Genomic DNA, 27552 nt, shown 5'->3' with positions numbered 1-27552 from the left:
CTCAAGACCTCTTTCCTCACAGAATAACTGAAAGCTATCCAAAACCCTTTGAATCCCCATAGGTGATTTAGACACCAGAAGGGTGTCATCGGCAAACATCATAGCTGAGATTCTGCGTGAGGCTAATTTTGGGGCATCTAAATCTCTTTCTAGTGACAGAGCGTCTATCAGGCCGTTAATGTAGAGGCTGAACAAAGTTGGCGCGAGAACACAGCCCTGGCGTACGCCACGTTTAATAGGTATAGGTGCTGTCAATTTTACATCCCTACCATATCTTATTTGCGCAAAATTATTTTCATGTAGGTGCCTAATAAGTTGGATTAAATACGCAGGAGCCCCCAACTCAAGTAAAACTGACCACAATTTTTCCCTTGGCACCAAGTCAAAGGCAGACCTCAGGTCTACAAATATTAAATAGAGGCTACCCCCCTCCAGGCAGACCATCTTCCAGTACAGCAGTTGTAATCTTAGTACTTGGTCCAGGGTCGACAATTTTTCCCTGAACCCTGCCTGGAGGGGGGAAAGGACACTCTCATCATCCATCCAGGATTGAAGCCTGAGGAGCAAGACTCGTGCAAACATTTTTGGGGGGGATGTCGATTAAACTAATTGGTCTATAATTGCTCGGTAATAGAGGGGAGCCCTTTTTAAAAATCGGGATTATCTCCGCACCAGCCCAGCTAGCAGGGATCTTCATACCCAGCAGTATTGCGTTAAAGAGGACCCAGAGGTAGGGAGCCCAGATAGATGGCTCGCTCCTGAACTGATCCCCAGGAATCTTGTCCAAGCATGGGGCTTTGCCTGGGGCTATTTTTGCCACTGCTCCCTTTATTTCCTGTAGGCTAATACTCGGTCCCGGGCTACCATCAGAATAATGATTAATATCCCTTATTACTAGCGGGTGAACCGATGGTGGGGGGATCCAACTGTTGGAAGCACCTCAGGTCTCCCCTCCTTCTTGTAAATGGATTCAAAGTACTCCCTCCAGACCTCTTCATCCAGATTTGGTTCTAGCGCTCTTTTGGGTATAGTCGAGCCAGAATTTACAACTCCCCAGAATGTTCTCATATCTCTATCCCCTAGTGCTGTTTTTAATAGGTCCCAATTATCCATTTCCCACCTGTGCTTTGCTTCATGGACAACTGCTTTATAGGCCCTTCTCAAAATTTTTATTTGAGGGCGATCCTTTGCTTTATTAGAAGCCACATATGCACTTTTAGCATTGCGGCAGGATGCGTTGTACCACGGGTGGGGCACTGGCCTACCAGGTCTGTTGGGTTTATTGGGAAAGAAGAAATTTAATAAGATTTCTTTTAATTTATCAAGGTTTGGCCCAATCGCCTCATTATCCATAAGGTCCCTATTATAATTATATAGGGTAGAGGCTTCTAAAAATACGGGTAATAGAGCAACATAGAGACTGCTCAAGTTTTCCTGTGATTGGCTAAAATTAATCCAACGTACTCGCCTCCTGCAATTTGAAACAATTAGCTTAGGATCGCTAGGAGTGTCATCAGAATGGGCTCTCTCGGGGTTTAATATTTGGAGATCCACTACTAACGCATCATGGTCACTATCTGCATGGGGAAGAACTCTGAAATCGTCCATCCTATCCCAGAAGTTAGTATTAATGAGAATATAGTCTGATAGAAACCCTCGGTCCTTACTATGGAACGTGTAGCCATGTGATGTTTCAGAGAGTGATCTTCCGTTACACTCTCTTAATGAATGTTTGAGGACAAGGCATTTCATCTGAATTACCAGGGGAGACCATTTGTTCACTGTTGGGCATCTGGATTCCGGTATTTCAAAAAGGAGGTCCTCTGCAAGAATACTGTCAAGATACAAGCCCTCAAGAGGCTCGAACTGGCAGTTGAAGTCCCCTCCTACTATGACCATATGTTTTAAAATGATGCTGGATACAAATATATCTAATTCCTCCACAGTAGTGGACTCCATTCCCCTGGAGGTAGGCCTTGAGTAGACATTAATTAAAACAATAGGAGTTTTAAGAGGAAAATGCAATTGGACACATAATATATTACTGGAACCTGTATCAAGTTGCACAGCCATGCAACCTAGGTGGACACCTACCCAGGTAGTTAATTCCCCTGATGGTTTCCCTACACCACCCAAAATTGCCGGGATGCTAAAGGAGGCGAATCCAATCATGGAAACCTCTCCTCTTGCCCATGTTTCTTGGAACATGCACATATCATATTCACCAATAAAAGATCTCCAATCAGGGTCATCTATTTTGTTATTGATGCCCGCAACGTTCCAAGATATGGTCCATGTGGTCTGATGATTGGGTATAATCTTGTTGGCAATTTCCGAGGACTGGGGGTTCCGATTCTCAGTTCCTATTTGTGTAACTACCTGCTCAACTGTCCCTTCTACTGTGGGCTGATGAGGACTTTCAATCAGGGCTGGTCCACCCCTAATATGGATGCTGCTTCGGGAGCCGCTCAGGCACTCTCCGACCAGACCTTCCTCTCTATAAGGATGTAGCCCAGGAAGACAGCCCTCATTATTATAGCCAATAGAGATAGCGGGATTTTCTTCCTGAGCCGTTCCAGGAACTTCCACTAGTCAATCCACCCCTTCAAGGGGACTGAACCTGTTCCCAGTGGGAATATTAAAAATGGGTTGGTTTCTCCAGTTCTGACCTATATTTCGAAATACATAATTGTTTTGAGCAGGTCTCTTTCCCAACTGCTGGCAATGTTCATACTGCTGGGGCGCATTAGGGGGATACAAAAAACCCAAAGGGAATAAAAGAATATTACCCATATTCCTCCCAAACTCCGATGCTAAAGCTCTTTCTGTTATTATTGGATTTTTAAAATTAATGACTATGCAGTTTCCTTGGATGTCCTTATGTCGTGCGCCAATCCAACCCACCCTTCTAGTAGATAAAATCTCTTCAGTATTTTCATATCCAAAATCACTATGATTAATTAACCAATGAACGCTTTTGATCTTTAATTCTTGGTGGGATTCTATCTGTCCCTTTCTTAGTTCGGGTACCCCTGCCAGAATTAATACATAGGGACGTGACGCCGGGGGAAGATTTATAATTGGTGGGCAGTATGTTTGATCATTATGCTCAGGAGTTGGTTGCGTTACTTCCGACCCCTGGCCTTGTTTCTTTAAAATTTCCCCTGTACTTTTGGTTGCTAATGGATAGGTAGTTGTTACATTTTCTTGGTTTGCAGGAGGCTTTGCTGCACTTTTTTACTTAGTCCTCCTCGCCTGTTGTGGGCATTCTAGGGTTACATTTATTTTTGGTGAAGGGACTCTTTCATTCGAAGGAAAATGAGGTTTATCTGCTGAGCAGCTATTGGTGGCCTGATTGCTTGTCATGGCCTCAGAGCTGGAGTTAGCCTTCATTGTCTCCCTTATTTTTAACCCCTCATTCATTGTTGCATTCAGTGCCTCTAACCTTTCTATTATAGGTCTGAGCTCCTCTTTAATGATGGCTCTCATCTGGATCTGCTGATTTAGTACCAAAGTTGTCACCCACCCAGGCTGATCAGTGGCTTGAGATATGGGATCTACCGCTGAACTATCCACCAAGGGAAGCTCTGTATCTACAACGTGGTCCTGTGTTTTTTTCCTTTTAGCTGGCGGCTTCGCTTTAGGTCTTACTTTGGCTTTGGTGTTTCTGTCTAACTGAGGAGGAGCACTACAGTTCAGGGAATCCCTGCATGTCATATCTAAATTTAGCAATAGGTCATTGGACAACTCAGTGGGTATTGCTTCTATTTCACATGAAGGGCTGGAGATCAATGAATCAGAATATAAATGATAGATGATAGATAAACGCCTTTCGGTCCGTTCTATTTCAGAGGCCACAGCTCGAAGTGCTTTCTCCAGCATCCTATCTATTGATGTGGGTTTGGCACTAGGTTTAGGCGGAGATGGAATTAGTTTCTTGGTCGCACAAGCCCTTTTGCCCATCTTAGAAATATTTCAAATAGTTTAGGCAATTAACTAAACAGACCAATATAGTATACAGAAAGATGTTTTGCGTCCTTAGCAGGTCCTTATTGGGGACAGGTATATCGGTAAGCCACACCTGGGGGCTTTCGATCTTAAACAACCAGAAGGCAAAGCAACAATACCTTTATGTCCAAGTCCCTCTTGGCAGAAGTTAGGGGGGTAGCCCGGCCTGGCCTCTTTTGGCCCCTGACGGCCCGCCCTTTGCCCTGGCTTAGCCGGGCGCCCGCCCGCTCGCATCCCGCGGGCGGAATAGGTCTACTGGTTAAATTACCCCCGGTGTCAAGGGGGAGGGGCTGCTGCTCTGCCGGTCGCCCCGCTGGGTTCTGGGCCGTATGGTCCTTTGCGCTTGCCCCCGCTGTCCTGCACCACCAAACACCGGTTTCCAAGGTGTCTCCAGCGGAGCGGGAGGCGCTGATTTAGCCCCCGGTGTCAAGGGGGAGGGGTTGCTGCTCTGCCGGTTGCCCCGGTGGGTTCTGAGCCGTGTGGTCCTTTGCGCTTGCCCCCGCTGTCCTGCACCACCAAACGCCGGTTCGAAGCGTCTCCCGCGGAGCGGGAGGCGCGAGGCGCTGATTCAGCCCTCAGCAAAAAGGGCCAAGTATAACATCAAGGAATCTCTTTTGGTGATAAATCTCAGCTTCAGATTGTCATTTCTTTAACTCCTCCTCCCGCTCAAAAATTGAGTATGCTGAAAAAGTATGAGGAAGGTTTCTTCAGTTTGTATCAAACACAAAAAGTGATGGGAGTCTAACCACTGGCTATTGCACTGGTAGGATTCTAACCCATCATTTTTGGCACACTTTGCCACCTCAGATTATACTCATACATACGCAAAGAAATTTAGAACATGCTCCAATAGGAACAGTCCAACCTGAACTGTCAACACAGGTCCTCTCTGATCAGGAATTCAAGCAACCCATACTGGGGGTCACGGTAATGTCCCACAAGGGTGAAATAGAAAGAGGGAATGACAGATATATGATGGCCGAACAAAACACCTATGCTAGTAGGGGATGCCCCAAAAATTTCGTAAGGAGTGAGGTAAATGGCTGCAATACTAATTGCTGGAGTTATTAGACAGTAGTGGAAGAGAAATACAAGATTCACCTTGAGAAAGAAGGGGAACGCTGCTAGGTGCTGCAAGGATGCCCACTGCAGGACTGAGCCCTATTAAGGAATGGGTGCAATTGTAGTGTGGTTTATGGGCCTCTTTTTGCGTGCATGTGAAGTTAGCTAGGCTTATTAGGAGTTTAAACGCCATTTTACCTTTTGCTGCTTTTTGCACACGACACTGCTTAGCTGTTTTTGCAGAGTTAGCTTTCACGAAGGTCTATACATGGGAAAAGGTTTGTTTTTCGACATCTCTAGACTTACATCGTGCCCCCAGTCTGTACAGTGAGTGCTGAGCCGTCAAGGTTATCATAACGTGCGAGCCTGTTTATCGGCGTGTCCGTGTAACACATTCTAGAGACAACATTTTGGCAGCTGTAAGCCGAGTAGGATTCTGGCGCCTTTATCATAGCACACTTGCCATAATTTCAAACACTTGGAAGATTCCAGGCATGCAAGGAGACTAACCGGTCCTGATGTAACTCACACCTCCTGAGCGGACAGGTAAATGGGGTCCCCCTAACAAAGCTTAAGAGACCTTCTATAGTTTTATAATACATAGTTCCTATATAGGGAGGGTGTTTAAACTAGGCGCTTTTATCACCTGTTTGCACTATCATTGTAATATGATTCCTCCCTTTGTATTTTATGGAGTTGTAACCATGCTGACCATATTATTTTTAATCATATGTATGCTTATGTTGACTAAAATACTGCGTTTGATATCACGTCGTTAAAATAAATATTTGAACCTTACCGTGTCTCTTATTTACTCCTGTTGTGGATGGTTATGAGAGTATAACCAAAGAGTGTTCTCAATTCCCACCATTCCAGAGATGGTCCTTAGTCGCATGTTCTAGGTTGTCTAATCATAGGTTTCTTTGCTATAGGACGAGGAGCTAATGTGACACTGATTGCTAGTCTGGTGGGGGATTTTGGGTACTAATGTGAGTTTTTGGCACACCCGAATTCACTGAGGTCCTGAGTCTCTGTGAACACTTCTGTGTCTGAGCAGAATCCATGCAACACTATCTCTTTGGTGTCTTGGGAGAGGGGGAGGTGCGGAGGGGAATGTGGTTGGTAGGTTTTGATTACAAAATGTGATTGGTGGAGTTTGCCTCCAGAACGTTGTATTATTTACTCTTTATCTCTTATCGCATTGCTTTCAAAATATAAATATACAAAACAAAAAGAATGCAAGCAACCCAGGACCGGATTCAGTCTAGTTGGGCTTCTTCAGTAGGGTACAGCAATTTTCTGGTGCCATATGGAGCATGTAATCCGCATCTGGCCATACCCTTGGCCACTGAGGCCACTATATCAAACACAAAAAGAGATGGGTTGGGTTGTCCAGATTGTCCCTCAGGAATACAAAACAGAATTCTTTCTATACTAAAAGAGTCATTCCAAGCAACCCAACCTCTTCGAAGTCCAGATCTGTGTCAAGGTGTGTTGAGAGGAGTAAGGGATCTACTACTAACGGGTACAATCTCCTCAGGTCCCGCGAAAAAGCAGGGTCAGGGTTGTTACTCTGTGATGTTTTTGGTGCAAAGTCTTCATGGGATTTCAGACACATTTTTGACTTAAAGAGGGTAAACAGGTTCAGCCCTTATCAGAAGGTCAAGATGTTAGCCCTCTAAAGCATCATTTCCTTTTTTTCCCAGAAAGATTTCTGGCCTCCTTTTACTTGCCAGATGCCTACCTTCATATTTCCATATAGCTGGAATCCCAAAGAGATTGAGGAAATTCTGTCATGGCCGAACATTTTCAATTCGGTGTCCTCCAATTTGATCTGTCTGCACCTCCAAGAGTATTCAAAAAATCTGTTGCTCCGTTGGTGGGTTATTTCCATGACTTGGGCATCCACATTTTTTGCATAACTTGATGACTGGTTAATCTGTGCATTTTCTCTCTTAGGCCCAATTACGAGATTTTGGCAGAGCGGTGGTGCAGCGGTCCCACCGCTCCGCTAATGCTTGCACTGCCCACCCACCAGATCACAACCTATTCGTAGTCTGGCGGGCAGGCAACAGGGCGGGTCCCCTTGCAGTGCCCTTTCAAAGGCAGTGGTGCCTTTTAAAAAGGTACCGCAATGGGAACACCTCACAAGATTCCTGCACGGCATGGACTTACAATGCCCCCCTGTGTGCATGCACATGCAGTTGAGGTTCTGGGGGTGTGCTGTAGGGCTCCCTTTGTTTCCTCTCCACCATGGTTTTCATGGCAGTGGAACCGCCATGAAAAGCGTGGCTGAGAGGAAACTCGTAATATGCGTGCGGGACCGTGGCAGTACCACCAAGCATATTGCGGCCTCTGACTGACACTCCTACTCCTTGGAACGGTGGTTCCCTGGTGGAGCTGGCAGTCCTAGTGCGGTCTGACTGCCTGAGTGGTAATCGGGCAGTCGGACCGCGGGTGCGGCAGTGGCTGGAACTGCCGCGCCACCACGAGTCTGGCAGTCCTCAGACCTCAAGACTTGTAATCTCTCTTTAAGGGTTTGGAGGCAGTTCATCAGGTATGCAACTCCCGGAGGAAACATGGGGGCATACTTACAATGAAAGTGGCGAAGCATGTCGTTAAGCCTAGAAGGCTATCAACATGCTCTTCCACTGCCAAAATACAGGGCTGCACCAAATTCACAACAATATGGTGCGGCCCTGTGTTGGCGCTAAATTTAGCAGCCCAGCGCCAAAGCAGGCACCCTTGCACCATATGGCAGGGGTGTCTGCGAGTAGGGCAAGATTGTTTATGTGCAGGAAGGTCTTCCTTCCAGCACATAATCTTTAAATGTTGTGTTGTAACTTGTATGTGTGCTGCTTAATGCAGCAAACATAAAAGTTGCAAAACACCTTTTTTTTAAATGATTGTTTATGTGCAGAAAGGGGAACCTCCCTCCATATAAACAATCATAGGCAATTTGCTGTATCTATAAGTGCGGTACAAGGCAGAACATATAGAAACAGCAAAAATGAGGAGAAATAAAGCATTTCTACGGAGAAATAAAGCATTTCACCTCGTTTTGCCTGTTTCAGGTTTTACCTGGTCTTTACTTCGGCACTGCCTCCTATTTACGCTGCTTTTGTAAATAGGAGGGAGCGTCAAAACCCACCTCAACACCCTTTGCTCATCCGGTCTCGTTACTACGCGGACCTCTCTGCGTTATTGCAGCCTATAGAGACTTTGGGGCAGCGTTTCAGTTCACTGCTACTTGGTAACTTGTGCATCCATTACTGTTGATTTAACATCATTTCTTCGCCTGACCCTGCTGTCCTTCTTAATTGTTGTCGGGGCTCTTACCTTACCATTTTCGGGTTAATTATCAAACTCTTATCTTGACATCTAACACATTATATTGTGTGGATGATCACCATTCCAGATTTAGATTGTGGCACGATACCACGATTAGGGTGAAGTCTTTCCATTGTCAAGACTACTGTCTCGGACTTCCATCTCCTTTTGAAAATGTATGTCCTGGCTTTCACCCCAACTGTATATATTTATGGTTCTTGACTCTAAAGTCACATTTTACCACATAGATAAGAGCTCGACGCATCTCGGTCATTTCTGTCTTCTAAGCCTTGAGAAAGTCAGGGTACCGACTGATGGTACTGACAAAACACGTGTCGGCTGTTTTGGTTGATTCTGCATTTATTTCATGATGCAACTCCAAAATAAAGAGAATTAAAAACAGGAACTTCCTTCTCTGTTATCCTGTCCAATACCGAAGACTCCACAACATTTGGAATTGGACTGATGTGCTTATGTACTGTGACTAACAAGTCATTCAATTTTATTTGGTTCCTAAGGATTGTGCTCTTTTTGATCCCTCCTTTGTACCCTTTGCTCATCCCTTTCATGCTAAATACAACGTGAAAGGGTGCCTTATTTACAAGGCAGCGTTAAGCCACATTACATGGCTTAATGCTGCCTTGTAAATAAGGCGAGGCCCCTATCACCATCACAAGGTCACTGAAAGAGACATTGTGGTGGTGATAGGGGCTTGTAAATATGCTCATGGTTACTTGATGAACAAGAAATCTCATCTCCTTCCAGTACAGAGAAAATAGTGCACCAGACCATTTTTCGGGATGGATTTGGAAACAGTCTTTTCTCCTCCCTTAAGGCAGCAGAAGGTGATGTCTAGGCTGAGAGCTCTTCTTAATCAACCCCATCAAGACTGGTTGACTGTGCAGGGGGACACCACCCTTCCTTTATTTTTCTGGGCTCAGTTTCATTTGTACTAAATCATTCCCTTGCCAATTCAAATCCAGTTTCAAAAGACTACGCATTATTACGCACTGTGACTCCACTTATAACCCATAAATTACAATGGTCACTGAATCCCTCTCATCTTCCTGATGAAATTGATTTAGGCTTGCTTCTTCCCTGTGAAGAAATGGCAGATGTCCACAGTCAGGATTGGGGCACAGAGAACAATTCTATTTAGGGTCTTAAGAGAGGGTAACATCCTCTAACTGGAAAGAGTTAGCAGCAGGCTTCAAAGGCCGTTTGTCTTGCTCCCTGTCTTCAAAACCAGGTGGATCAGGTTTGAAAGGACAATCAGGTCACCAGGGCTATATCAGTCACCTGGGAGGATCAACGGTTGTTAGGTAAGCCCATCTAGGAAAAATTATAATGACATGGGCTTAGGGAAATCTATTTTCTTTGTCAGCAGTCTATCTACCAGGAAACAGAACGGGTTGAAGAGAGATCAAGTCAAATCTTCCCCTCCTCAGTGATGTTTCTGATCTGTTGTTGAAACACCTCTTTCCTTATACAAAATGATCTTTTCCCATAATTGTGCTCCCTTCTTCCAACTCCAGGTATATGGAATGTGGATGCCATGGGATTCAGATGGTACAGTCCTTCACAAAATAATTATTCCTTGTAGTTGGAAGCCCTGTCTCTCTATTTCTCCAGTTAGCAGTTCAGCCTTCTTGGATGTTACTGATCTCTCCATCCCCCTTGAGATTCCTTTGCTGTCATTAAGTGTTCCCATTGGGCGCAGGGTCAAGACCAATTTGCATGTTGCTGGGTCCAAACTGGAATGGCATGGCGAGCAAATAAAATGGTGGATTTAGGCCCATGTCTCTGTACTGGGGTGAATGTATGACATTGGTCTGCATTCTGTCCAACAATTGTTCTTTTTGCATTTGTCACCAGAGTGGGACGGGTATGCCCAGACGTGGATCTCGTGCTCTCCATGCCACTGGAGTCAAGCTATTCTGGCTGATGAGGGCTGAAAGCCTGAAACCAGTCCTAGGATGCTTGTTTCCAGTCCAGGGAGGACCTGTCCTGGCAATTCGGTCTGGACTGTTCCCATTGGGTGCAGGGTCAGGACTAATTTGCATATGGCTGGGTCCAAACTGGAATGGCATGGTGAGTTAAAAAAAGGTGGATTTAGGCCCAGATCTCTTTACTGGGGTGAATGTATGACATTGTTCTGCATTCTGTCCATCTATTGTTCTTTTTGAATTTTTCACCCTGAGTGGGACAGTTATACCCAGACGTGGGTCCCGTGCTCTCCATGCCACTGGAGTCAAGCTATCCTGGCTGATGAGGGATGAAAGCCCGAAACTGGTCCTAGGATACTTGTTTCCAGTCCAGGGAGGACCTGGCCTGGCAGTTAGGGCTGTACTGTTCTCATTGGGCTCAGGGTCGAGACTGATTTGCATGTGGCTGGGTCAGAATGGCATAGCGAGCAAAAAAACGATGGATTTAGGCCCATATCTCTGTACTGGGGTGAATGTATGACATTTTTCTGCACTCTGTCAATCAGTTGTTCTTTTTGCATTTGTCATTAAGGGCCAGTCTGCGTCTGTCTATAGGGGTCTAGACATTGAAAAGGTAAGATTAGTATCTTAGAGGTGTTCTGCAAACATAGCTTCTTTCATTACAAATTCCAGAGGGCAGAGGTTTTTCAAGGTTTACAAAAGACACTGGGAGAATTTTATTACCTGGTGCTCTTCCATTAAGTTGCAATCTTATTCTTGTGCGATTGATATTTAGGAATTTCTCAGAGGTGGTTTCATTTTGGGGCAATCAGTTTCTACCATCAGTGGTCAATGGACAATCAATAGAGGTCAAGATATTGCTTCTTTCTTTGGCTATCTGACTTCTTAAAAGTGAAGAGAAGAGAAGAGAAGACAAGAGAAGAGAAGACAAGAGAAGACAAGACAAGGGAAGACAAGACAAGACAAGACTTGTGGTGCATGCTCCAGTTCCCTCTTGGGATTACTCCTGGTCTTGAATATGTTCAAGGAAGATCCTTTTGAACCCCTTCAGTCAGTTTCATTAAAATTCCTAACAAAGTGTTTTTCCCTTGTAGCCATTTCTACAGGGCGTAGACTGATGGAAGTTGAAGCTTTGCTTGCACATTAAACCTCTATAAAATGTTTGATGACAATGTTGTTTTACAACTAGATCCCTCTTTTTTACCCAAGACAGCCTCTTTCTTTAGTAAGATTTAATTCTTCATGTGTTTCTTCATTACCCCCTTCAGATCAGGAAATGCCCTGCCATAAGTTTGGCTCTGGATAGTGCTCTATCTATCTGCCAAGATTGACTCCTTTTCATCACTTTTGGTTTGGCTAATAGAGCACATCATCCAGGCGTTTTCTCCGTTAGCAGATGTATTAAAAGGACAATAAATTCAGCATATTCAAAGGCTGTTTTCCTCCATTCGGCAAGATACACGGGGAGGTGAGGTCTCTTCCTTTTGTTTTGCTTATATTTTGTTACAGTTAAATAAATTCCTCCCTGGGTTCTGCATACTTGTAGTGTTGTATTTATTTCATATAGATGCAATTTTACTGAGCATGGGTATTCGCTCAATGGGCCAGAAATGTACTGAGGAAGACTAACATGGTAGGTAATGCTTGGATTATTTACCAACAACTTCATTACTCTGATTTGTGGTCCTTTTCATAACAGTCTTGCTTTCTCTCCCACCCTTTTGATTTATTATTGATTTGCCACTAAAAATGTCCTAGTTAGAAGTAATAAACGTTACCCAGTAAAGATTCTGAGCAGTAATTGTTCACACAGATTTATCAGTTCCCGTGGTCATCAATGTTTCATCCTCTCTTGTAGCCTACTCAATTACCAATTGATTATTTTTCCATTCTTCCCCACAATAACAATAATTCTCAACACTGTTTACAAGCGTAATTTATAAGCGTGAAATGAGATCAATTTAATGTGCTCATGCCTAGCTAGTTGGAAGCATAGTTTTCAGCAGATTTGGCATTTTGTCTCTGGCGATCATGCCCCCCAAAACTTGTGGATTTTACTTGTACAAATTCCTCCAGGTTTAATAAGGAGCAATTTGCTTGAGAAAGTGTTCCTCATAGGGAGTTTCACTGGCAGAACAGCAGGAAATATGCGATTTTACCTTGTAGGAAAACTGTAACTACATGGCATTTCTATTTGAATGGAACTGGGCAAAATTACCCCAGGGAAAAAAGCAAAGTGCTATAACTGTTTTCACCCAATGGAGAATATTAACACTCAATATTCCTACTGTCCTCAGTTTAGATGAGCGTGCTTTCTGAATGGAGTGTGATGGGCGGGGCTCAGGGAAATCCATCACAAATTAAGTAAATACCTTTATATTCTAAGCTTTTCTGTATTTAAAATATTTTTTTTTTCATTGAAAAAGTGAATAGAAAGAAAAAAATGAAGTTACCTAAATTCCGAGCACATACCTACTGTAAGCAATGTGCACAGCACAAAGACTTGTAAAAAAATAGGTTTAGTCAGAATGCTTTGTAAATTAAAGGAGCTTGTAAAGATAATTTAAGACATATGGAAATAACATGTGGAAATTACACACCCGAGTATACATAGCTGTAATTGTAATCGCAAGATTGGATAAGCAACGAGAGAGTGCTTTCTGATTGGCATTCAGGTTTTAGGTCAAATGTGAGCACTATGGACCAGATTTTTCATTTTGCCTGCATTTACTGGAGGGAGGTGATCCTTGCCAAGGGCAAACTCTGTGTTGCCTTTGTTGACCTTCGCTCAGCATTTGATTTGGGTCCCCGTGCCAAGTTCTGGAGGGTCCTTAGGGAGATAGGGTACCAGCTTCCCTGTTGGACATCTTGGTGAGGCTACATGCTGACACACTTGCTCAGGTGAGGTGTGGGGGAGGCTGGGGCCCTATCAGACCATATCCATATTAACGGTAGGTTTAGGCAGGGGTGTGTTTTGGCGCCCATTCTTTTCACGCTATATATAAATGGTGTCATCTGCTTCTTGGACAGGGATGACAGTGATGCATCTATGATTGGAGGGTGGAGGGTCCCTGCACTCCTTTTAGCAGATGACACTTTGTTAATATCTAAGTCGCCGAAGGGTCTGAAACAGCTCTTGAATTCTTTATAAATGTTTTGAGCTTAATAGCTCGAAGACCAAATGTACAGATGACAAATAAGCTCGAAGACCAAATATGATCTTTACTAGGCAGACATCAATCCTTTGTAAGTGGAGAATGCTAGTTGGTGACACTCCTATAGATGTGGGGCCAAGTTTCGAGTATTTGGGTATTAAACTCACAAAAATCTATGTTGGTAGCCACAGGTGGAAAAAGCACAGTTGTCCTTGGTTCAACACACTGCATATATAAGGAAAATACACAGAAAAACCTCATCTGCAAGGGTGGCTCCGGCAGTGGAAATATATAATATAAAGGCCTTAGGGGCAGTTTTATATGGTGAAGAATTGTGGGGTGTTCTCATACAGAGAGGCTCTCCATAGTAGAGCAAAGGTTCATAAGACCTTTATTGAAACTTCCTGTAAGCACACCACTGACCCCATTATATTTAGATTTGGCTCAAAAGGAAATTGCCAACAAGATTGAGAGAGGTATGTTGATCTACTGGTACTGGTTATGGACAACACCTACCCTCGTAATCCTATTCGGAGGGAATTGAAGATCTTTTTGTCCCTCAGTGTGCATGGAAAATTCTGTGGCTTTGTGCTATTAAGACCCTACTACGACGGCTGAATCTGGATAAATATTGGGTTTCACCAGAGAGTATGTGCTTAATTGGTAAGGTCAGTATTAAAACAATTTTTTGGGAGTTTGGCAATTGACAATATGATGCAGTGTAAAGGTTCCCTATCGGTGGCTTTCATTGATCGCAAAAACCATGGCTCTCTATGAAAATACCATTGATAAAATGGTCTGTCCTCTTACCGGAAAACTCTACCTCCAGTTTAGGTATGACATATTACCTGTTAAATCTTTCACTGCTAGATGTCAACATGATAGTGGTCAATATGATGCTTTGTGTGCGGGCTGTGAAGGGTGTTCTGAATCGCTTGTCCATGTTCTGTTCTTCTACCCCTTTTACAAACAAATACGTGCGAAATAGATTGTTTCCCCTTTGTAAAAACTTGGTAAGTAGGGAGTACCAAGAAACATTTAGATTATTGCAGTCTCATACCAGACGGGTTGTGGGTTTTTTGCCTGGCCAAGTTTTTAATGACATTTTGGATAAAACAAGTGAAAATTGCACAGCCAGCTTTTAACCTATGTAATTAATTATTTGATGTTTATGATGTACTATGGTTGGATGTGCAATACTGTTGTAGATTTAAATGTTTGCCACTGTCCTTTTCATGCACTTTAGATAGTGGTCCTGTGCTTACCAAATTTGTGTTTTTTATATTGCTTTTTTAACTAATATTCAGATGAAGCACTTGTATATCATCATAGTTTTATTTATATCTGTATTTATATGTATGTGTGTGATTTTGGTTGTCTTGCTTGTCTATACTTTTATGATCCATAGTGATCAAAATAAATTTCTCTGATGATGTAATTGCATGTATATAGTGCATACTACCCCTGACGCGGCGTCATAGCACTTTTTCGGTGAGCAGCACACTACTCGGGAGCCCAAAAACTATTAGTGGTGAATTAGTGTAGGGGGATATCAGCGGTGGTCATGGTAGTCTGTTGGTTGGATTGAAAAGGATAGTGGAGTGGTAGAAGAGGAAAGGGTTTACATTATATAGCGCTTACTACCCCTGATGATGTGTCGAAATGCTTTTCGGAGAGTAGTACGCTACTCCGGAACACAAACAGGATTAGTGGGGAACTAGTATTGGGACATATGAAATTGATTTGAGCAGTGGACATTTTAGTCTGTTGGTTGGATTGAAAAGGACAGTGGAGGGATAGAAGAGAAAATGGTCTAGAGGTTGATAGGGGAAAGAGTCAGAGGGAAAGGTTTAGAAAGGCTTGCTTGGGAGATCTGAACAGTAAAAGAGGTAAGAGATGATGCAAGGTAGAGAAAGGAAGATTCTAGAAAGTGTTATTTTGTGGATCATAGTAGTAGAATGAGGTTTGGGATGGGTCAGAGAGTGGAGGTAGAGAGTATATTGAGAGAGGCATATTGTGTGATTATAGGGTAGTGCATTGGAGATGCTGAATTAAAGTAAAGTAATAAATATAAAGATACATAAGTATACGGAAGTCATATATGAATAAGGAAGGTAATAAATATATATTTAGGTTTTATTTAATAAACACAGACTTTCAAGTGTTGCTGTACTTTAAGTTAATATGTTTGTTTTTATATATTTTTTGTAATTCACCAGTAAAGGAATTGTTGATAAATAGTTATGATAAAAGATTTACTTATTTATGCAGTACCTATATACGAGTTAAACATAGAATAATATAACCAGGAGTCATATGTACAATTGTTAAGTAGAACTAACAAATATATATATATTTATAAAGAGAATTATTATACATGTTTATACAAAGCAATACACATATGTAGGTACACATCTATGGACCAACTAAATGATTATATACAGAGGGATATGCGGTATATATCTGTTTGAGTATGGTAATTATGTGGGGAAGAGCCAACTCTTAAGTAGTCTTCTGAAGATAAGGTAGTTATCCGAGGAACTTAAATTTGGGGGTAAAGAGTTCCATAGTTTGGCTGCTTAAACACAGAAGAATATGCCGCCTACGGGTTTTTCCTTGTATGGTGGAATTGTGACGCAAGGTGCCAATCTAGAGCAAAGGTTTTTTCCTTGTATGGTGGAATTGTGACGCAAGGTGCCAATCTAGAGCAAAGGTTCCTTTGTTGAATGTATTTGGTGATTTTGGTCCTGATGAAGAGAGGTCCTGTTCCATGTATCGCTCTGTGGGTGATACGAAGCAGCTTGAATGTGACAACAAGTAACCAATGTATGTCAGTCAAGGCAGGGGAGATGTGAGCATGAAGCTTTATATGTAAGAGTAGTCTGGCAGCCGAGTTCTGAATCTGTTGTAGTCTTTTGATAGTTGTTAAAGATGATCCATGGTAGAGGCTATTGGCATAATCAAGCTTGGACGGAAGAAAGATAGTAGCATGGACCTTGTGTGGAAAGGCCAGGTGGGGGAAGAAGCATTGCAGAGTTTTTATAGTAACAAATTTGATCTTGCTAGTTTGTCCACTTGGGCATTCATTGATAGCTTGGAGTCCATGGAGTTTCTTACTTGCTTAGATATTTTAGGTGGTGTTGCCAGATTGTCAGGCCAGGTGGTGAGTGGGTCATAATTTGGCCAATCGCTGCACATGAGTATTTCTGTTTTGTAAGCACCCAATGAGCCACAGCTCTGAGACAACTGAAAATGTGTGAGTTTCCAATATCATTGGGGCTTTCCAGGAGTATTTGTATGTCATCTGCATAGTAATAGCATGTGATGTTAAATTGATTGATCAGTGCCAGTAATGACTTCATGTAAACGTTGAAAAACACAGGTGAGATGATAGAGCCTTGAGGCACCACTGCTTTTGCGAAGTTCGGTTTGGATGAAAAAGGGGGATATGAAAGACATTAGTACCGTTAGGAAGATAGGATGTGATCCAGTGGAGAGAAGTCCCCTGTGTGCCGGCTTCGTCGATTCTTCGTATTAGAGAGTCATGGTCAACCGTGTGAAGGCAGCTCAGAGGTCCAAGAGTAGTGCAGAAACCCTGTTCCGATCAACCTGTGTTCTCAAGGGCATCCCAGATGGCAATTAGGACAGGTTTGTCAATGTTATTTGAAGTGGGCTTTTTTCTCTGACCAAAGGGTATGCATATTGCTTCTTAGAACCCTCATTTAGACTTGTTTAAAGACTTTTACCAAGACAAATGTGGTTTGACCTTGGAAATAAGGCCTACTGCCTCATTTAGAATACAGAGGTGTTAGAACTGGGGGTCTCTAGTTGGCAGAGGTAGGTAACATTGTCCAAATAGGGACCCATGCTTCTAGTCAGGGTAAGGAGGATACACTCTTTAGATAACCCTTGCTCACCCCCTTGGTAGCTTGGCACGAGCAGTCAGGCTTATCAAAGGCAATGTGCAAAGTACCAACAATCACAGTAACACAGTGAAAACACCACAAACTGACTCCATACCGACAAAAATCCAACATAGACAGATCAAGAATATTGTTTCAAAAGTGTTCTTAAGGTTGCGTTAAAATAATCCACAGTTCCGTCACGTTTTAGCCAACAGTACCTTTAGATGCGACAAAAGTTCCAGGTGAAAGCTGTAGCGTTGAAAAGCAAGCGATGCGTCACTCCTGAGACCATGGGGAGGAGATGCGACAACCGTGCTGGACGCAGCGGGCGTGTTAGGGTGACTCCGGTCCGTATCGGGAGGGATGCGATACCTTGCGTGGATTCCGGTGCACAGGTTTCAGTGAAAGCAGCTCGCAAAAGGTATGATGCAACTATCTCCAGGGAGGCAACAATGCGTGGTTCAGCGGCGATCTTCTCCTCTTGCGGCCCCTCGATGCAATGGCTCTGCGACGACTCTCGCAGCGACGTGATGCGGTCCACAAGCAAGCGGTACGACGATCTCACCCAGTGACGGCAGGCTCTGCGACGATACTCGCAGTGATGGTAATCCTTCCGCACCGGACTGGTGCGTTCCGCAAAGGAAGGATGCGACGACTCTGGCAGCAGGACTCCTAACTTTACTACTACTAAACTGAGAAAAATCCTAACTTTAAGACTTTCAGTATTCACAGAAGGCATTTAGGAGTCCTAAAGTTAGGACTCCTAACTTCTGTGAATACCGAAATGAGTAAGTGCCTTCTGTGAATAACAAAATGAGTAAGTGCCTTCTGTGAATACCAAAATGGTAGTATTTTAGGATTTTGTCCTAAGTTAGTTCTGTGAATCGGGCCCTCTGACAACTGCAATGAGAATGGTGTATACATTGTTAGTGTTATGACAAATGTAGCAGAAAATGTTTATTTTTTTTAAATATTGAACACTTGGACAAATACAATAAGAATGTGTTTTACATTACGAACCCCAGGTCAAACACAATTGGAAGAAGCGTAACATTTTAATTAAATGATAAATGCAAAAGGAAGGGATTTACATTGTGAACTCTGTGACACAGGCAATAGAATGGAGTTTAATACATATGCCACTTTTATGGGTCTAAAACCCAAAAATACTTGATGTCTCCAGAGGGAGATTCAGGGCAAGATGTACTAATAATGAATTCGGTAAAAGTAATCACAAACTGCGCACCGACTTCTACTGAATTAATTCTGCTTTTGCAAAATTGGCCTATGTACCAAAAGGTAGCTTTGCAAAAACTGATTTGTAGTGGGTCGCATTTTGGCCTACCTCGTGAATATTAATGAGGTAGGCCACAAATTGAGAACAACTACTAATCGCAGCCAACACAGGAATGGAGCACTATGTTTGTGATTGCTTTTAAGTAAAGCAACTGGGGTTCTGGAGCCCATGTGGGGGGGCGATGCTGAAGTTACTATGGTGAAGGAGGAGGACCCAGATAATGGTAGTAGGTTATATTTTGATGAGGCAATAAACACAGATTGTAATGGTAGAATTCAAGTTACAGTGCTAAAATGTTGCTGGGGTGATAGGTAAATTGTCAAACAAGGATTGGTGCTGCTTTATCTCACTTTTCATTATAGTACGTTTGCAGGACACTTGGCTGACAACTTCCTGGAGGAATACAGTTGCTTTTGTACCGCAGCTATTGCATCTAATAGGGTGAAGGGTGGTTTGGTGATTCTTATTTCTAATAGCTGTTGGGCAAACTGAGTTAGTTATAAAGGCTTCAAGTCCCCATATTTTCAACTTCTCTGCTACGATCTGAAAGGCGACAGGCAGTTTTTGATAAGCAGTTCGCCATTACGCTCTAAGGTGATCTGTGGCTGTTTAGCAGCAATGCTGATAACCTAACGCATGTCACCCACTCAAGATATGGGGCGGTTTTAAATAATATTCTATTTAAGTATAGTTTTCTATTTGCCTCTGACTGTGCAAGTATTACACAGATGTTGTGGGGAATGGTAACTCCAGTACCATTGGTTTTAAAGTGGTTTTATATATAACCTAAGCTACCATGTGAGGGGCTTTCAGATTCTTCCCTCCTGTATTAGTGACCATAGACTGCTTAGGGTGGACTTCAATATTCCAGTGAGGAAGAAGGGGCCTTCATTATTGGGGAAGGCATTAGAAGTCAGCAGAAAGAATGGTGCTACTGTGAGGGGGAAAAAGTTCAATAAAGGATATTTTTATCAGAATTTGTGAGCTCACAGAGGGACCAAGCAAATACATGTTTGGCCTATTATGCCCCGGGGACTACTACATTACAATCTTTTACCTCCTTGAGCTCATCTGTAAATGCAGGTTTAATGAGATGCCCCTGGCCAGGCAGAAATTTGGTCTGGTTTAATGCAGAATTTAGCAAAGTACTTAAGGCTTGTAAGCTAATACAGTCCTGAGGGATAAGAAATCTTGCTGAAGGAACCAACAGGTCAGGAACGAGGAGCCCTTGTTAAAGGCAATCCGATAATGGTGCCGTTTGGAAAATTATTAATAACCCTGTCCTACATTAGAGGCAGTTATACCACCTTAGGTGTGGGTGGCTCACTTTTGTACTACTTTCTCTTCAGGGATGAATAATGCGTTACTCACGGGCAGATAAGGAGGGGCTGGGGTGAATGGTGTAATTGTAATTGAGCTAGCGGAAGGTATTACAGCTCTCTACGAATACCAAAGGGGCAAAACACAGGGTTGGATAGGGTGCCTCTAAATTTGTTCCTAGACGGTATCGATTTGGGGGCTCCTTTGCTAACAAACGTTCTCTGTGCTGTATCGAAAGTGGGCCACCTACTTCGGTCATCATACCCTTATGAAGACCTGTAAAAGGCCAATCTCCCTCCTAGATTCTTCCCCTGAGGTGGTAAGGAGCAAATTAATATCACGCCTAGAAGATTGGGCAATGGGAAATCAGGCAGTGAGCAATATCCAATGTGGCTTTAGGAAGGAAATCACCACTGTGGAACAATGTCTAAACTTAGCGCTACCTAATAACAAGTATACCCAGGCCAGAAAGGGGACACTTTATTTGTCCTTTATAGACCTCTCTTGCACATTTGATCTGTTAATCGCTATCTTATGTGGGATCTTTGAACTGATATGGGGGTGGATGCGGGCATAATACATTTTCCACAGCAATTCTACATGGACACTGTGGCATCTGTCCATTACTTCCACCGAGGGGGACTACACTCTGCACTTTACATTTGGAAGTGGTGCTAAACAAGGGGGTATATTGGCTCTATTTCTTTTACTTTTTATGTCCATGGCATAGATACATTTTAAGTGATCAGGGCTATCGATGTTGTACACACAGGTGCCAGCCCTTCCCTATTTTGCTCTATGCTGACAATGCCCTGTTGATAGCTTGTAAAAAAAACACATTACAGCCTCTTTTAGAGAGGTTTTACGTGTTCATGAAGAGATTGGAGTTGAAAGGTAATAGGGGGAAAACATATACTATGACTGAAAGGTCAGGAAAGAAAAAGCTCTGCATGTTTTTATTTATACATGGGGAAAACTTTGCGGATACAGATATCTTTTCTTGGCTTATTATTTAATTCTTCCACCTCATAGTCTAAGCATGAGGGTAATAACAAAAAATTGTATTTTGAGAACTCAGTATTAGCTGTGGATAGATTTGCAGCAAAGTTAGGACTGAAGCCGGTAAAAGCAATTGTCAACATATTTAGAAGTAAATGATTGTCTGGGGCTTGTAATGGGCTGGGAGGGACACACAATAATGCTGCTTCTTTGCAGTTAGTGGAAAATTGATGTATTATTGTTATCTGGTCCTGTAAGCTGTGCAAATTAAGTCTGCAATGGTGAATTGGGTTTGCACTTTATTGAGGACGTTTTCTCTTTAGCCCCTTACTTTTATGGCACACGGTTAGGTCTAAGCAGGCTGCAGAGTTAAACAGCAAATTAATTAAGGACTGCTTGCTTCAGGATTGCATCAATCGTATTAACTGGTTAATCAACATTTATGTCTAAAGTTGGGTAAATACGCTTATCTTACTGATCCTAAAGTTCTGCAGAACATTAGTAGAAAAGATCTGAAGTTGTTGCAGAGTACATGGACAATGAGAGTGCTCATGCAGAATTTAAAAAAAAAGAGAATGTGGTAATGCATGCTAGTACGCTCATTCAGTCATACGTAGATCTGGTTTTTAACATACAACATTGATTTTTTTCACTAGACTTTGTTTTAATACTGTACACTTCCTCGTTGTTTCCACGTATCAGACCAATGACTTGTCACATTTACCTCCAAGTCCACATGGCAATTTCTTCAACAATCTACTTTAAACTTGATATTTGTTTTGTAGTTTTTATTGTCAGCCGAGGAGAGCGTTCATTTGACTCCTTTTGAAGAATTTGTATTTTGTACATTGTAAACCTGCTTTACTGCTGCAGCAGTTGCACTTGCACTTGGCCTGCATTATTAAGATACTGAAAAGTTTATCTTACATTACCCCAGTTAATGTAAATTTAGAGTCGTGATGTGCTTACATTTTATTTAGTTTATGGTTTTAACTATGTTTTTGTCCATATTATATTGTAGTCCACGTTATGTCTCTGTAAAATTAATTATTTCGTATTATATATAGTTTGCATAAGATATATGGAGAATATGATGCTGCATCGTTTTTAAATGTAGGTTTGTTTGTTTTCTTTTACGGAGTTATAAGGATCTGAATAAAGACTGATTGAAATTCAACCTGTTTCCCTTAAAAGAAAATGGGTTGCGCTCAAAACAAATATTGCCTTTTTGCAAATGGTTATCATTACAATTCTGTAGTGGGTTACATAACAATGCTTTGCGACCAGATTACAGTCGAAAAACAATAAGAAATCCCTTTCCGAGTTTCTCAAAAATGCTCTTTTGAAATACTGATTCAGTATTTGGTCACACATTCATCTGTGAATCGGATCTATGGCAAAAGCAAAACAGCTGTGTTCTTCTGGCTCTCAAAGTTTATGTCAATTTATACTTGGAGTATTCCTAAAATGATTGCTGAGTCTCTGTATGCAAGATCTCATGGTCTCTCTGACAAATGCAAGAGAAAAGAATTTTACATTGAGTACTCCGTGACAACTGCAGCAGGAAAAAACTTCCAGCTGTGAGCTCCTTGATGAACACTATAGGGAAGGCTTTTCCTTCTTTAACATTAAGAGATGTTCTAGCACAGATCTCTAGCTCAGTGGATGCGAGAGAGATTATGCTTTCATTGGGTACATGAAATGTAGTTAGTTATGAGCAAATTAAAGTATAGTTTCTTTTTAAAACTAAGAACTCTGTACATTGATTTAATTAAAAATATGTTGCCTTTTGGTGATTTTTTCAACAGTTTATTTAACACCTCCAGTTACTTTCAATTGTTCTTTGGGGTATACTTTTTGAATTGTACTGTTAATATTCAATTCATATACAAAAAAGTGTAGTAACTCAGACTGTCTTCTTAAACTTTGGGAAAGTCCTACTTCATTTGCATGTTTAATGACAAATAACCTTCTGTAGTTCAATGCAGAGAAAGTGGAGGGTTGATTTAACCCTTAAAATCAATCTTTAAACCTGGAACGCTATTGTGTAGTCACTTGCACTCCGACGAAAAATGTTGGGATTACTATTCGTGCTGATCTTACCTACTGCCCACATGTCAGCAAAACTGCTGGTTATGTCAATCTCTTTTGCAGAGCGTAAGGACAATGCGTCCATGCCTCTGAGTTGAAGGTTTATTGTGATCTAGGTAGCTATCTCATTTTGTTTTGGTTATAGTAATGCAGTTTAGCTTGGCTTATTGAAAAATAATATCTGTGACCTTCAGAATATGGGAAATGCAGCTGCCATGTCTTTTACTTAGTTTACATCAGACCACCACTGATAAATCACAGATGGACTTTCTCCACAGTTTAAGAGTAAATAAAAGGATCTTGTTTAGGTCACTTCTCATGGTTGATCCAACATTTTATCACCCCAGTGCAATCAGAAGCTATTTCTTGATTCTAATTCTTACACATGGCAGAGTTGAAAAAACAATGCGAGTTCGGGGTGAGCAATGTAGCAGACTACTAAACTTATTAGCACTGTCTTTCTTTATCTATTCAGTTCTCTGGCCACTTGTTTTTTTTAATAACAATTATTTTTTATTGCAAATACATGGACTACAACAAGTCAATCAGTTCAGATGATCAGTGCAGTTAACGTCACGAGCCATACAAATCAAAGCAACAATTCAGTCATTCTAAGCCATAGTGTGCCCACCATCATCCCCATATTCTCTTATGTGTTATATTTGTAAATGTGTTGTATTTGTAAAGCGCGCGGCTGCCCACGCGACAGGGCGTCCCGGCGCTGCACTCATACCGCTGTGGAACCCTTACTGGCTTTTCCATGTGAAATGTCCACTCCTGGGCACCCCCAAGGTGAAGCCAGGCATCCAAGCGCTGCTGGGGCCGTTGTGGAGATTAAGCAAGCTATTGCCCAGAGTCACAGAGTGGGACCCATGATTAGACTAGGCACCGAGGCGAGATTTAACAGGTCGGGGAGATTGAGTCCAAGAGCCGCTGAGGCGGGAATTGAACCCTGGTCCCGGGCCAGACCTCTGCATCAGGGTCTGCCGCTCTAACCATTGAGCCACGCTTCTCCACTTATGCTTGCGAGGGCATCCGCTGGCCATGTACACTGGTTCTTCAAGCTTCGCGCACCAGTCCATTTCTTTGCGGCACACTATTATCAACAGAGGATCAGGCACAGTCCAGGAAAGGACAATATCTGATTCAGCAATGAGGGTAACCAGACCCACTAGTGCTCCCCCCTTCTGGATCCCTAACATCTTCAAGTAAATCCATAGTGCCACCGGCTGGTAAGCTTCAATGGGACATTACATCACCAGAGATAGGGTATGAAACACAGCATCCTAGGATTAGGTTATCACTGGAGAGACCCAGACCATATGAAAGGAGTCTGCCCCCCCATCTTGGGCAATCCAGGGATGTAAGTAATCAGGCCTACCACAGCCCAGTCGGCATCAGGTATGTAGTGTGGTGGTACTTTAGTTCAATCAGACAGAGCCTACATGAAATTGCTAGCTCTCTGGTTGCCATGAGGGCCTCTCACCCCTCAAAGTCCTCAAGTGTGCCTATCCACACTTCCCATCTGGTTCTCAGCGTCGTGAGGAGGTTCGGGAGTATGACCAGTGACTTGTATATACAGGACATCCCCTTTTCCCAGGGGCCCCATGAGTACCTGTGCCTCCATGGGACTGAACTCAGGAACCTCCTCCAGTGAGTCCCTGTGAGACTCATGCACATGGCGAAGTTGGAGGAATCAGAAGAACTGTGAATGGTGGAGTCTGAAGTCCATTTTTGTTTTTAATTGCTTTGTTTCATTGGTTTTCTTTAGTCTTATAAGTAAGAAACAAATACATTCTTACCCACACAGCAGTATGCTTAACATGCCCAGAGGCTTCCCACTAAACACTCATGCATGGGACATAATGTGCAAGGACAGGAAGACAAGCAGACAGTGCTCAGTGTTCGGGCCTGGTTAGTAAAAGCTTTAGTCTTCATGCTTCATTCCCTAAGGAGTATAGTAATGTGAGTATAACTTAGCCTTTGCAAACAGTAACTTATAGTTAGGTAGAATCCAGCCTGTGTCATAACATATACATATATGCAAAGTATGCCTGTTTGGGCGGATTATGCAGAGGCTGTTTGCAGCTTACTTTAAAACTGTGGGTGTTTCCAGTGTTGTGTAAAATGACTGGTCAAGGACATTCTGCCGTACAAAAATGGGGTAAACGCCTACTGAATCAAAATTCCAGTCACCTTTAAGTGAGTAGGTCAGTTAGGATGCCTTGCATCCCAACGAGTATTGGGATTACTCAGCAATGGCTCCATGGAAAACAATAGTGAATAAGGAATAACTGTGGAGGTTCGGGGATCCCCCCCCCGAAGTCTCCTGAGAAAATGCAATAAAAAAGCTACAGTACAGTCAGAACAATCCAGACATGCATGGTAAACACTTTCAGAACACTTCCCCCTTCTTCTCAACGTTGCCTGGTACTTGCTGTTGTCTGAACAATAATACTACATTAGTATTAATGACATAACTTTGTTTTTCCATTGTTATTTAATTTGTTGTGAATTTTAAATTACTGTATCTACTATTGTGTAATAGTAGAGCGCTCTGATACCCGCTAGGGTCATGTTCGTGCAATTAAAAATGATTAGAATTAAAAACAAAATAAAAATATGAGAATTATGGATGTTCAAAATTGGGAAATTTCTTCTGCAACTTTTATGAAGCCATTCCCAACAGTTTGTCAATTTCATAACATTTGTGAAATATAAAAAAAATACGTTGGTGGGTTAAAAATATTACAAACCCGAAAATATTTTTGTTCCAAGTTATGACGGTATTTCCTGGTTAATGAAACATTTGGAATTGTTTTTTTTTGTCAACGTTATACTATGTCACCAAAACACAAATCTTTTTAAATAGGTTGAGTAATTTGCAGAGCTCTTTAAAAAGTTCTGATCAGCTGGTAATTATTCAAAATATTTCTAAAGAAATAAAAGTATTTGCATTATTATGTATGCATATTTTTATTTTATTGGGACTTAATAACTATGGGCCTGAGTTAGATCTTGGCGGATGGGTTACTCTGTCACAGCGGTGACAGATTTACAGTCCGCAGAAATATATATACACCATTATATCCTATGTGATTCATATTTTACGGACAGGATATCTGTCACCATTGTGACGGAGTAATTCATCGGCCAAGATCTAAATCAGGCCCTACGTTTACCACTTTACATTCAAGTCATTATTATTTTCTCTATATTCATATAGTTATTGTACATTCCTATTGTTGTATTTAAACACAAAGGAGGCTTCTATCAATGCACAAAATAAAGAGAGCTCTTTGAATGTGATATAGATACAACTTTCCAGCACTGAAAATATCTATTAGTCACGTAACAGGCCTGAGGGCCATAGGGCCATTTCTTTCACCAATCCTGTCATCTTTAGAGACTTTTCAAGCCTAACAATTACACATAAAAGGAATACAAGTCCGGAGGAGAGCCTTAAAAAAAGTACACAAAGAAAGCATTATCCCTTGTTTGGAGCTCCCCTGCAAGATGCTAACCTACCTTCATTTGATGACCTCACAAATCTGTGAAAAAAACTATGACCATGATGTATACTCTGATACCTACCAAATAAAACACCATAACTCTGAAAGCTTTGATGCCACAGTACGTTGAAGACTATTAATGGTTTACCAAGGATGTTTAATGAATGTGCAACAACACCATGGGCTCTGAAGAATTTGTATCTCTGAAATCTCACTAAAAATGTACCACAAACTCTTACTTACTGCATGAGAAAGCTACTTCAAATAACAAAGCTCAAACGTAAGTAACCTTAGATGCAAGCCTTATGCTCCAGTCAATAACAGTGTCAATAACATAGCCCCTTCTCAGATCAAACATTAGATTTCATCGACAATATAGGCGCATTCTACTGAAAAAAACCTTCATAATTAAAACACATATCCAAACCTTCAAAGGATCTACTCCTAACAATCAAAAAACAACACACCTTTTTATAGATTGACCAACACTTTTTAAAAAGCCTGTTGAAATATTCAACACTTTTCACTCCAAAGCAACCAAATCCTAACCAACATGTAAGAAGCCTAAACTGAGGCCTTTCTTATTGTTCTACAAATCATTAACACCCCCCTCTCTTAAGGCGTCTTTTACTACCTGCATGAAGACACCAAGTTACTCTTCACTAAAAAAGCTTAATCTTGAATCTGCAGAACTTAAGAATGGTTTATTTTATATTTTCTGTATACAATCTTCATCTAGGGTATTGCATTGAACTTCTGAGGTACTTGATTTATGTTTGGTAGAGTGCAGGTTCCAACTCTTGTCAATTATTTATGAGCACTTTTTTAGAGGTTCTAGGTACACGTGGTCCATTGAGGCAAAATGTTTGATAAAGTATCCTTTTCGTAATCAAATTAGTTTGAAATTAAGTGAGTTTCAGACATTTA

At 41.9% G+C, this 27552-nt stretch overlaps 1 protein-coding gene across 1 annotated transcript in view; it reads right to left on the bottom strand.

The window, feature by feature from the left end:
* The window catches only part of SH3TC1 (SH3 domain and tetratricopeptide repeats 1), a 328239-nt gene that overhangs the window by 192745 nt on the left and 107942 nt on the right, over window positions 1-27552 (bottom strand). The window lies entirely within an intron of this gene.

Source organism: Lissotriton helveticus, chromosome 2_2 (assembly GCF_964261635.1).
Source record: "Lissotriton helveticus chromosome 2_2, aLisHel1.1, whole genome shotgun sequence".
In the NCBI taxonomy this organism is placed as follows: Eukaryota; Metazoa; Chordata; class Amphibia; order Caudata; family Salamandridae; genus Lissotriton; species Lissotriton helveticus.
The sequence above is the reverse complement of the archived record's forward strand: the minus strand, read 5'-3'. Positions and strand labels throughout refer to the sequence as shown.